Source organism: Bacillus rossius, chromosome 2, assembly GCF_032445375.1.
Source record: "Bacillus rossius redtenbacheri isolate Brsri chromosome 2, Brsri_v3, whole genome shotgun sequence".
Taxonomy (NCBI): domain Eukaryota; kingdom Metazoa; phylum Arthropoda; class Insecta; order Phasmatodea; family Bacillidae; genus Bacillus; species Bacillus rossius.
The window spans coordinates 121,491,786-121,505,553 of NC_086331.1; the positions used below are offsets into that span (position 1 = coordinate 121,491,786).

The 13,768-nt window shown below is 33.5% G+C and overlaps 1 protein-coding gene across 8 annotated transcripts in view; it reads left to right on the forward strand.

The window, feature by feature from the left end:
- The first annotated feature begins 905 nt into the window (after positions 1-905).
- Positions 906-13,768, forward strand: part of LOC134529707 (armadillo repeat-containing protein 2) — a 103,122-nt gene continuing 90,259 nt past the window's right edge. Inside the window, exons 1-2 of one of the 8 annotated variants that reach the window (XM_063364076.1) lie at positions 906-2,767; positions 8,842-8,987. The gene's annotated coding sequence lies outside the window, so the exon portion shown is untranslated. Of the gene's footprint in view, positions 2,768-2,791; positions 8,988-13,768 lie in introns of those variants that run through there. The other 7 variants (XM_063364078.1, XM_063364072.1, XM_063364074.1 and 4 more) reach the window with 7 other exon arrangements.

Below are 13,768 nucleotides of genomic sequence, written 5' to 3' on the forward strand. Positions count from 1 at the left end.
CGCACAATTTATACAAGTTTCTTCTAGAACCATTTGTGTTAAAGTTTTACATGTTTCTATTTCTTTTGATCTTTTGCATTTTACAATATTATTTCCACATCTACAAAACATACTTACAATATACACTTAATAATCTACCCAAATATTTACAATAATAACATATATAAAATAACTATAATACATTGTCTCTTTATATTTACAACTGCCATCTGGTGGCGAGTCGTGGCACTACCAGGGCCATGGCTGGAGTGTTGCGCCGCGGACAGGACTGTGACCCGGGTTTTTTTGTTTAATAAAGAGGAGATACGACGTCAAGTTGAGCCTTTTAGCTGTTTGCGTAATCTGTGTAGGCTACAGAGAAAAAATAAGGGATTTTATTGTTCTTTGGAACTTAGATTTGTTGAAAATGGACGCTCTGTTATGGTTCTAGTGATGGGCAGAACGGTTCTTTTGACCGAACCGGTACTTTCGGATCAGTTCCGTGAAAGATTCGTTCAGAACGATTCGTTCATCTCGGTCATTTCGTTCTTTTCTGTGAATAGGATCTGGCTCTTTTATCAGGTGTCGTAACTCGTTCATCCTTTAGAGTATTGGCTACGTGTTTGCTTCCAGCCTCCCCTCGTTATCGCGTGACCCGATAACGAGAGGAGGCTGGATCGCGTGGGTGGTTATCTTTATCTACTCTGCATGGGTAAATGAAATTTCAAACGTCTAGTTGTATACTGACTGTTATAAAATTATTGACTGTTGATCGCTGCAAATGCTTCATGCAGTGATTCTATATAATACGGGAGCATTAAATCTAAGAATGTTAGGTACGAAAGTGATCTTTCTTAACTTTAATTTGTAATCGCACTATTATAGCTAGTACTTGAACATCGCTTTTCGTAGCCAGTGAATCACAGTTGCGTATATGAAACAAGATTATTTATATTGTATTACTTTTTAAGTTACAAATATTAATATACAGGCTATTTACACTCTAGAGAGAGTAAAGTGTTTACATGTAGACCAACACATTTAGAGAAAAAAAGACAAAAATTGAATACTACTAAGTACTGCGATTCAGTATGAAGAGAGAAAAATGAAGTAGGTACATTAATTAACACCTAAATGGTAAGTGTGAACAATTGTAGTTACTTTCCCTGTTATTTTTAATTCATGTTTTTTTTTTTTTTTTTTTTTCCCAAATTTGTGTATGTGAATGTGAAAACGCAATTTTAAACCACTACTTAACAGTTGACATTTTCAGGTATAGATACTTTTCATGTTACCCTATTTTATTTGATCAGTTATCGTTTGCTCTTATGAACATGCTCACGCTGTGATTACTAATTCTTCAGACTCCTGACGTCATGAATCATTTCACGAACGAATCAGACCTGGCGCGTGGCCGGTTCTCTCATCTCGTTCTCTCCGCGTTTTCGTTCTTCCGAATCTTTCAAGGTACCGGCTCTCAAAGAGCCGGTTGGTTCTCTCGTTCTCTCCGCATTTTCGTTCTACCGAATCTTTCAAGGTACCGGCTCTCAAAGAGCCGGTTCTTTACATCGCGAACGAATCGCAATATTTCGTTCTCTCAAAGATTCGTTCTTTTTGAACGAATCGTTAACGAACGACCCATCACTATATGGTTCTGGAATACTTCAAATCACGTGGATGGTTAATTAAGTTAGTTTAGCTGCATTTAAATGTTGTGAAATAGTGTAGATGACTATTTAAATCAGGTTAGCTACATTTAAAACCAGGAATAACTTATTCACCTCGTTATATTATGTGATGTATATTCAGATATAAATACGCGACATATACTGTAGGCAGCCCTATCACAGTAGAAGATTATTTGATTGAAATTTAATATATTCCTAAAGGAAACAAAAACATTATATGTACTCATGTGATGGGTTCAAGAGTCCAATTTACTGTATTTAAAAATTGCAACACGCGTGCCATTCTAACCTTTAAAAATTGTGTGTTCGTGACGAGAAATAGCCTGTAATTGAACTAAAGCCCGGACTACATTCGCAATAGCACGCCAACAGCACAGACACACAGAAGTTCAACATACACTATTAGATATGAGCTGCCACATTGGCAAATAGCACGCGCACAGAAAAATAGCACAGGATCGGCGCACAGAAAGTTCATTAACTTTTAACTTTTAGGTTATTTTCTGTGCGCGACCCTGGTGGTAGCCAATCAGCAAACAGTTTAAGTACTACTCTAGTGGGCTTATAAAAGAACGATTGTCACGAAAGTATTGGTGCTGTTGACTTGAGTAGTTTGTTATTGTTTTCAAACACGCGATAACATAAAAATGGAAGGCACATTTGATAGCTTTTTGATAGCTGTAATAGAAAGTAAAAATATTTTGTATGACAGGGGATCCGCAGGATACAAAAATGAAGAAGCTAAATTAAATGCTTGGAAGTCCGTGTATGAATGTGTTAAAAAAGCCGGATTTGAAATAAACAGTGTTATATATATATATTTAAATGCTCATTGTGTTTTGTATGTAAACTTTGAAGTATTAAAAATATTTCTGGGTTTAACGAAAACCGTACCACATTAACAACACACGAATCTAAACAAACGTCACTTATGCCAACTTTAGTGACAAAAATTGTTAACGGAAGTTATACATTTAAAAAACGTTTTTGAATGCTTCCGGTATTATTTTGTGTTGTGTTGTGCGTGAATGTAGCATCAAGCTCTGTGCTATCACTGTGCGTGTGTGCTATCTGTGTGCTGGTTGCGTGCTACTGCGAATGTAGCCCGGGCTTAAAGAATATATATATATTTTTTTCCTGTATTAAGCCCTTTTCACAATACCGCGATGCGACGCGACGCGGCGCGATGTGACGTGACGTCATACCAAACCAGCCAATCACAACTACATCGCCCGCGATGCGCGACAGCTCACTTGGCGACGAGGCTGTTTCGTCGCTTCGGCGATGTCGCTAATGACGTCAGAAATAACAGCCAATGAGAAACAAGATTGTGGTAAAGAAGAAGAAGAACTGAAAACAAGAGTTAAGAAACGATGTATTAATGCATCTAAGTAATGTTAGTAAACAACACGTGGATTTTGTTCAATTGAAATGAGTTTTGAAGAGCGTCTGATTGATGAAGTTCAGAAAAAGCCGTGTTTGTACGATGTTTCTAGTACCTAACAAATATTGTAATTAGACGGAGAAAAATAATACTTGGTTAGAAATATATTATAGGCTTCGCGATTCATATCCATAATTAAATGCTTCTACCAGTCAGTCAGTGTACAAATATAATAACAATCTGAATATTACCGCCAAAAACTTTTGTTTACAACCATGTTGTAAAATATCCCCACTGGGGAGCAGCAGCAGAGTGCAGGTTTTTTTCGCCAGCTGCATGGCGATCGCGTCGCGCTATTATGAAGTGCACTAGCTGGCGACATATATTTACGTCGCTGCCTTCGCTACATCGCGTCGCCAGATCGTGTCGCATCGCGGTATTGTGAAAAGGCCTTTAGGCAATGTCAAATTCTTAAATTTTATGTAACTAAAGTTATATTTTCAATTCGTTACTTAACATCTTACGTACTGTGCATGAAAATTATTGAAATTTTTGCAGTTTATAAATTTGATACCTATTTGTTGTGTTTTGTGATAAGTTGATACTATTAAATAGTTTCCGTATAACGTATTTCGTTTTTCCAAAATATTGCAAAAAATTTGTCATGTTTTGATGAGTCAGAAATAGATTGGCAGGCTTATATAGGCTATGCACATTTATTCATAAAAAAAGTACATCTCTTACAGAATTGAAATGCAATCAAAATGAGTCAATTTATATATGAATTTCGCTCAATTAAAATTGATTGTTATCCTTTTTACCTTTTCCTATCTTGCAAACCTAGCCAACATTTCTGCTATGCAGTAAACTACATAGGTACACCAATAAAAACCCACACAAGTATTATTAAATAAATAATGACAGACAAAGTTGCTTAAAGATATTTTGATAAATACATAGATTGTCTCCAAAGAATTAAAAAATTTCTCCCCGAAGTAATTGCTAAGAAATTGTGCATAAAAGTTATCATTTTGTAATGACTTGCAGTAGTTGGGTACCTATAGAAATCTTAATGTACACATTCATAAATGATTTGCTGAAGCAAGAAACACTCCATAAAATTTATTTTCACCTCTAAGTATTCACAAAAATATGATACGAGTTGGAGTCAATTAAGCAGAAACTATAAAATAAAAAAGGTGTATTTTTAAGTGATAAGTTTTGAAATACTAAAAAAAAACATGAATGTGTAATCATTTTCGTAAATATTTGTGTTTTTTGTTTTATTTTTTCCAACAAGAAATAAAGTTTACAATTGCATTACACAATAATAATTTTCTCTGCTTGAAGCATTTTTTTTGTTCATATAAATGATAGAATTTTCCTTTTCTCGGGCATAACTTTACAAAACATTTTTAATTATTACTTATGTATTTATACAAATAACTTCCACGTCCATCAACTAGAGAAAAGAGATGAACATAATGAAAAAACTAACACAATTTTATGAGATATGGTCTTTCCCTCATTGTGATAGGCCTTCTACCAGTGACATCATCACTAAAAGCAACATTGCCACACTTCCATAAGGACTTTTTGTCAACCCGACAATGTTGGTTCCGATAGTCACTATAGCAGTTTCAAGAATAGATATTTGTCTATCGGATTTAAACTGGCGGATCATTCCACTAGTGGAATTATTTTAACAGTGTGAAGAATTGGGCCCCTGGGTACCGGAGCTGGTCTTCCTAGGTTTAGTCATCATTGCAGAGGAAACAGCCCAAAAGTTTATGTTATGTACCTACTGATTATTGAAAATAATCATACACGCTTGTCTTATAAAAGATTTTAAAAATAAATATTTTTAAATAATCTTTTATATAGGTCTACAGAAACAAAACATGAGTAGACATAAAAAATTAATTTATACAGAAGTGAAAAAATAGATACAAGTTTCTTAAAAAACAACATTTAAAGAGACAAAACATTACAAAATATATACCAAAAATATAAGAAATACTTAATAAAACTGACATAGTCGGGGCTGCGTCCATCTGAGCCCGATGTGTCACCACCCTCAACCCTTCCAATTAGTACCTATGGCATTTTGAACCCTCCCCGGTGATGTACGTGTGCATAATATGAATAGCGTGCCACAGACTACCACAAGAGGGCACAGGTAGAGCCAGTGCTCCATCCTCGTAAATAGTAAATAAATATTGTAAACCTTTTCTTTTGCTTACCCAGAGTGTACATGTGTTTCAGGTACTCTTAAACAATATGAGAGTATATTCAAGGGAAATGAATACTTACAATGGACCCGGACTTGCAGAAGGCCAACACATTGCAATATTTTTATTTGGAAATGTTGAAACGTAAACTTATTATACTGACGTCGACCAGGGCTAACCCTCTCTAAACCTGATGTGCCTCACGCTGCAGCCGACCCCCCTTTCCTCCCACAGACACCCTCTTATTTCAAACCTCCTGCCAACAAGTGCGTGTGTGTGTGCATGTGTCTGGTTGCCCGGCGCGAACCTTTTCGGCACCCACCCTAACTTGAGCAGTGGAGACTTTATTTTTTTAAATAATGTACTTAATAATTAAATAACTTTACTACATTATACTTAAGTCTAAATTAATTTTTAAAGGGTTTAAATATGTTATGTTTAATTGTGCTGTTATATCAATATACTAAAGGTAAATTTAGCACTTCCTGCGGCCATGACACATGGCCCACTGCAGTCTATTCCATTCGCCGTGGGGGGTAGGACGTATCTCAGCACCTCGTCGACTTCAACTATTGCTCTCAACTGATCCGTTATCATCTGCCATCGTAATTATTTCAAACCTTTTTTAATTATCCTTCGAGGCCTACCCTGGCGGCAGACTGTGTAACTTAACTAATTGAAGCTCCCCGGAGCGTTTTGTAGTACTTGGCGAGCTTGTGCTCTTTTGCATCTTTTCGCAAAAGAAATATATTGTACTCTCTCGTAATCTTGTCTTCCCAGTTGGGATGATGCACTCTCTTGTTGGTAATCTAACATAATATTTGAAGATCATGCAAGAACATTTTATTAGAGGTATAGTCTTTGACTATACATCAGTGGATAGCTAAAATACAAATACAGGCACTACAATGTTTTGTCCAAAAAATTTAAGTATCATTTAGAATTTAAATGGCTATATGCAAATTTTGTTGTGCATGTGTAATAAACACTCGTAATAGCCCAAAAAATCAATTTTGTCTTAATTAAACATTATTTGAAATTTAAATAAATCACGTACTTGTGCTTGAATATCACTTAAATGCTACATTTCACCAATTCACACATCTGTTGTAATGAAAGTTAGGGAGCATTAGAGAGCACCAAACAGGCTACAGTTTTGTGCTTTCTCGTGCTCCTTCTCTTTCGCACACACTCAAACTGAGACTGTGAGAGAGGGCTCTCTCATAGTTCTAACATAGGGTACTACAAGAGTGATAGCACAGAAGAACACACTATTGGCAAATTGAGACAGTTGTGGACTGGATGCTATAATATGCAGTTTAATCAGATGGAATAAAATTTATTTGTCGTGATTTATCTTCATTAGTTGGAAACAGTTTCTGTTCGGTCTGTTTTGTAATTTTTTTAATAGTTTTTGCGTGTTAAAGTTTGTTTCTTCTTTCATAATATTGCTGACAGTATTTTACATAACATATTTTACATATCCTTTGTAAATAAAAAAATAAAATATGTACACAGTAGGGGTTCACCCAGAAATTTTTGCAAGTAGGAAACATGGTAGACGTTACAGTAAGTGGGAGGGTTTTCTCCAGGTGCTTCAATTTCCACCACCAATGCATTCACCCCTGCTCTACCCATATTACTTCACCATCAATGTCTAGGAGACATAAAGCTTCATCGCCCTATCCCCCCTTATCAAGGAGGGTGCATCGGATAATTTTAAATCATAGATAATCTGCTCTTATTATGGTTGTTGAGCAGCTTATTGCGAGAATGTTGTAAGATTTGTTAGTGAAACGTTAACGTAATTAAATAGTTGAAGTCCACCAAACATATTTTGTATAGTTTAAAATTTTCAACCTTCATCATCAAAGGAAGCTTAAACATTGAGCCAGTCAAAACTTAACAGCAAGAGGCCTACACAAATCATCTTCAATGACTTGTTGCAAGAAAATGAGTGAGTTTATTGTTTTAATAGTAACTTATTTCATTAGTCACATGCCTTAAAAATAAACTGATACTACGTAAGGGATAGTTCAATGTCTTGCTGTCGCAAAAAAAGCATAAAACCAGAATGATGAAAAAGATTTTAGCAAAATTTTCAGTAGCTTTTACAGAAAAGTTTGTAAACATGTTTTTGAGATATGAATTAATTTTATTAGGTATACGTCAATTAAATATTACCATATATATGTGCAAAATTGTTCTATTCTTGTGACAAAAATAAAGCGTATAAATAATGATGGATACCTAGCTCTAGGAAGTGGGTAGCGTTAAATCCATTTTAGCAACCATGTTACTAGCTTGTGGCAACAAAATAAAAAGTTTTACTCAAAAAATATAATGTAATTAATTTATGTTTTATGAACAAAACTTCACTCCAGACTGGCTTTTATGATACCTCGGTTTTGCCAAAAGAAATCAAAATTACCGAGTGTTGCTTTTTTTTTTTACGACAGAAAAAATACCACTGTGTTGCGACTGCTACCTTGAAACTATGCAGACCACTTATCACTCGTGTGAGTCACAGAACAGCCGTGTCATGCCGGTGCCAATCTGAGCGCGGTTCACAAGGGCAGTAGAACACGAGCGCGCGCGGCATGCAGGGATGCGTTTATCATTTGCTCTAGCAGCTTTGAAGTTCATGATGCATACTAACACTTACCAACTATGAGCACTTTGTTTCCAGCATTTTTCATCTTGAATCACAGCTCTGTCACATTAATCAATCAAAAAATTAAAATAATAAATAGTAAAAAAATTTTTATGAGTTTATGGTTTATGGAAGTAAAATATGGCACTGTTAACCTGCAAACTGGTTAGCCAGCACCTGGATAATCAGGAATATATTTTATACAAACTAAGGACTTATTTTTTTCTTTATATGCCATTCATTGCTCTATTTACCTGTTTGAAGAAAACTGCATACAATCTTGTGAGCTGTGAGAGATTGAGTGTAATGAAATGTTAAAATAGGTATATAAAATATTTTTGAGTCATACTTAAAAATTATATAACTGACAACTGGCCATATATACAAGTATTTTTTTTTTCCAGTACACTTTTTATTTTTTTGAGAATTTATAATCTGACAGATTTTTATATCAGCTGCACCAATAAGCTGCTCAAACACTTAATTTACAGTTCAAAGTATGTTTTCTGCTACAGATTTAAAAAAAAAATTATTGGGACAAAAATATTGCACCTCTCTTTTTGCATTGCCAATAGCTAATAGGAAATATGATTTCAATAAATAGAATGTTGTTTTAGGTTCTGTGTCTTTTAATGCCATGAAGGATGTACCCACCTTTGATGTGATGATTTGTGAAAAAGTTAAATAAAGGTTTGTTTCCAGCTGTAACAGTTGTATTAACCAAACAGTATTCAGATCATAAAATAGAAGCTGCTTAAATTTTTTGCCAGTAAAGATAAAGCATTTAATATAAATCAATTATAGGGGAATCAAGTCTGTAACCACATATTCTGTAAATAAATGCAATTTGTTGCATTCAACACATTTTTGCTTCATCTCCACGGCACTATTGATTTCTTCTTCCAGGAAGTGTGTGCCAGTGACTCACGGCTCAAGTGCTGAAAATCAATAGGCACTGCAAATAGTTTTGTGCAGTCGGAAAGCATATCATTTTCTGACTACATATACTATCAGCTCTGGTGTTGGATCAAATTTCAGGATGAGAGAAACAAGTAAGTTTAAAATTTAGTATGCATTTTTTTAACTAGGCCCACTAAAATTATGATTATCTTATTATTATAATGGTTAAATCCTCATGTAATTAACTTGCTGAGGTAATGCAAGTTAATGCTTGACTAACCTCATTACAAATCCGTCTAAATTATTTAAGCAATAGTGTCTTAACAGTAATTACTTATGGGGAATCTAATCAACAAATATAACTTCTATGCTGATCTAAGTAAATAAATAACCCAACAAATATTTTGTTTTGGTCAGACAATTAAATAAGAACATTTGTTGACTTCAATTAATATATTTTTTAAAGTTAAAATACATGGAGAGTTTTAAAACAGGTTATACTACAAATTCATATATAGCAGTAACATTTGGTAATGACATATTTAATTATTTGTGGTTAGTTAGTTGGAATCTAAGAAATGGGAATTGGTGAGACAGTAGGTAAGTTAAGAACCACACCAGAATTCACTTGGAATAAAAGAAGATTTACTACTCACAGTGTAGCTTTTTGGGGTTTAACCTTAGTTTTCTAGAATGTGTGATAGACATAGGTACATCATCACATTTTTTATATTTAATAAATAAATTTTCTGTAAAATATAAGTTTTAACTCATTGAATAAGTGCTGTGTTTATGTCTATACGATCTACTAGGATAGGGTAAACTGATTTAAGTTTTAAAATTTTAGAATAATCCTGTATTTACATCTTTGATACAATTACTTTGTTTATTATATGAATTTAATTTTTGTGATAATTAAAAGTCTGAAATAGGATTAAAACTTGTTTCTAACTAAATTTGCAAACTTCTTTTTGGAATAAAAAAAAATTATTTACAGTTTTTGTACAAATTATTATTTTTAAATAAATATATAGTAATTAATATTAAATAAAATTACTTATGATAGGTACCATATTTAAGTTAGTATATTATCCAAAAACAATTACCAAAATTGAAAAAAAATTCTGAATCTAAAGAATAACTTTTCCTTATTTAACTTGTAAATCCAACGTTCGTTCATGATTTTCATTTGACTCCTCTTAGCAGAGTTTTGCAAGTTTTTTCTGTGCTTTACCTTTAACTCAGAGCATCGACACAACTTACAAAACATTACCAAGAAGGTAACCAAGAAACTAAGGAACAAGCCCAAAATAAATTATCTGAAAAATACTTCTGATAGTGTTGAAACTTAAAAAAAAATTACTAGAGCAGATATAAAAAAAATATTTAGGAACACATGATGCTCTTATTAGAGGATTACTGAAAATTCTTACATGCATATATTTTCTTCTAAACACAATATTTTACAAAATTTACATTTAATCGTGGCAGTAAATTGCATTGATAATTAAAATCATTAAAACCCAGAATACATGAGGTGACTAGAAAAAATATATCTTCTAAAATAAATAACATGGAAGTATACTACTTTAATAAGTAAATACAAATCTACATATACTATTAAGTACTCCTATGACTAACTTAACAACGATCACAGAAAAAATCTTTAACATTAAAACTAAATAGGTACTACAGTAACAAAATATACATTACTGACATCTGTGCAGACATTGCAAACCTGAGTTGGGTTTGAATTTTTTTTTTTGTTGGTGTAATTTTGCCAGGAAAATGTTTCTAAGTTACCCCGTTAGTACTGAGAGCTGGCAAAGGAGGAGCTGGTTGGTAGATCCTTGTTGCCTTCTGACACGAAAGCATTTCACTACTCTTACCAGAAATGGCACCAGTATACACTTTCTCCGGTCTTCAGGATTTCTTGTATCCCAAAACTAATTTAAAAAATTTGGTAACACTGATTAAAAATAAGTGAAAAAGTTGTTTGTTTTACCATTTTAGCTCTTTTCCTTTCTAATGGATAATATACAATCATGTGGTCCAATATATCAACTCAGATTTTATGTTCTTTAAATGATTCATGCAGAGAACGTATCAATGCTAGGTATGGACCCGGTAATCTGATTTTATGATTGTTGTAATCTTGTTTGATTTTCGTGAGTGCACAACATCAGTTGTAGATGGTGTATAGCATTTTGATAGCATCAACACTGTGGTCCAGCATAATGGTTTGTTTTACTTTTCAATAATTTTATTATTGCTAGTAGCATGAAAACTTAAAAACAATATATATGGTGTGGATATACTATCCATGGGTGTTGTAACACCAGTGTTTTCTTGAAACACAGGCTAGTTTGGCATGTTTCCCTGATAATCGTCCAAGCTCAGCATCCTAAGGTTTTAGGTTGTCGTCACACAATGCATTATTTCTGTTGTTGCTAAATCTTCTGCAGCATTTTTTTGGCTGAATATTTTTTCGACTGCTTTCCTTAGAGTGCAAGATGGAGATCTATCAAGAATGCACTAAGTAAATATTTTATAAAAATTGAATATGTAAACAATTTATTTGAAAGAAATCACAGAGAAGAAACTGGCAAATGCTCCAGTTCAACTGCATCGTGTGACACCCACTTACTTCTTTTTTTTTGGAGTAGATTTGGATGACGTTAGAGGATTTGTTTAGTTTTCTTTGGCTGAAAGTAAACATGTTTACACTAGTCGTGAATAATTTTTTTTATGAAATCCAAAACATAAAATATTAAAATTAGTTTTGATAAGCTGCTTCAGATCCAAATCAAAATCATTTTCTTCTCCTTCCAATCCCAAATCATCAAAAGTTTAATCTAAAATGTCCAAATTTTCACTTGTTTCAATTGTTGGTGAAATTATTATGAAAATTTTATTTTGTAGAGCAAAATAGCATCAATAATATTTGTAAATGAGGCAAAGCTTAAACAAAACATGTTCTATACAAAGAAAATACATTTTATTTTTAAAAACTGATTGCTTATTACAAGATGCTTTCTGACTCTATAAAATCATACCGCAAAACATAAAACAGTCTCGGGAAAACTTGTCTGCGATAAACACATTGTATGGTATCTAAAATATATTAAAATTTTACTTGTATTTATTGAAATACACTAACAGGAATATCACAATATTTATAAAAAATATAAAATATGCAATGTTTTTTCAGAAAAATATGACTCATTGAAATCTCACTATTGGTCACAGAAAGTGAGGGTGCAATATTATTCATTGAAAAGCTAGAATATGTTACAATAGAAGAAGATGCATGCACATTTTCTTGTTCTAGCATTACCAACTTCAAAATATTGTATAAACACATGACAGATAGCAGCACCAGCCAGCTAGTGCCATGCATAACATTACCTAAGTATGACTCATGCAGCATTTTGTGAAAATTATTATTCATGGGTCCGAGTCAGACTCTGGCATTAGTCCACTCATGTAATTAACCTTGCCCGAGTCTGGGTCCAAAATGTGTTAACATTCCTGTGGTATATTTGGCTAGTTCAGGTTGCCTGCATGGCTAGCCAAGTGGAGATAGGAATACAATGAGTACTGCCATGATGTCTTACAGATAGTGTGAAAACGTGTGCTAAAGAATGTACAGTAAAACATAACAATTCCCTTTCATAAAATTTGCGTGTTTCATAAGTTAACCTTATTTAGTATCCAAATATTTTTTTCAATAACATTTAACCCTGTCATTAAGTTTTCATAGAAAGAAAATGTATCTTAATTTTTTCAGGCAACATTCTATTCCACTTATTTAAATTTAAAAAAATTATATTGTGTATAAAAAATGCAAAGATTATACTAGTACTTATGTTGAATGTGATAGAAATATGGTTTTTATTGAACAGGTAGTCAGTAGGGACTGTGAGTAGAAAAAAGCATTTATAATTCCTGAAAGTATTTTGGCTAGGAATATCACTAGTGATATAAAAATAATTTTGAAGTTAAAAGACCATGACAAATTTACTGAAAATGTTTTCATTGCAGGAAAGTTCACATAAAAAACAAACTTTAACTAATATGATTCTGTTTTGTTAATAAAAAAGGTATGACATCAATTTAAGTTTCCAAAAGATGAAGTATTCTATGGATGTTAGCATTGTCAGGTCATACAGCCAAGGGTGCATATGATAAACTAGGGAAGGTTCACTGCGGCAAACTACTCTCCTGCTTATTTTTTTACACTTTGTTGTCTTCACTATTAAAATATATGTTTGGCTATATAACCAGAGGTGCCCGCCCCCCCCCCCCCCCCAAACACTATGACTCACCCCCCCCCCCCCCAAAATTTTTTGTGCCATTTTCTCAATTATTTTATAATATTATACTTTTTTAGTATTATCTTTTGTCACATTTTGCATTAATTAAAACTAATTTTCTAATAATAATAATTTTGGTCATATGCACTTATTGTCGAAGCGGGGATAGGGACCATCCTGAACCGACAGATGCCAAACCGCTTTTGTTGAGGAAAGTGCGGGGTTGCCAATTTGATATACAAGATCCCTTTCAATTAGCAAAGCACCAGAAACGTATTTTCACATTAGAAGCTATAAGTATGTAAATTATATATATATTTTCTCGTCTTTTGACAACCCCCCCCCCCCTCCTGCCTGAAATTTTAATGACGCAGTCTGCGTCGTTACCCCCCCTTGTGGGCACCCCTGATATAACAAACTGTGAGAACTTGGCTGTGGACTATAAAACCCTAGGTACTCATTAGGATAAACCGAACTGGTAAAATGTGTCAAATTTTTTGCTATTTTTTTTTGTATAGAGGAGCAGGGTTCCTGCAGACAATCAAAATCTGGAAAACAGGAAACTTCAGGGAACTGAAAAGCTATCTTCAAAATCTGGAAAACATAGGGAAATTGTA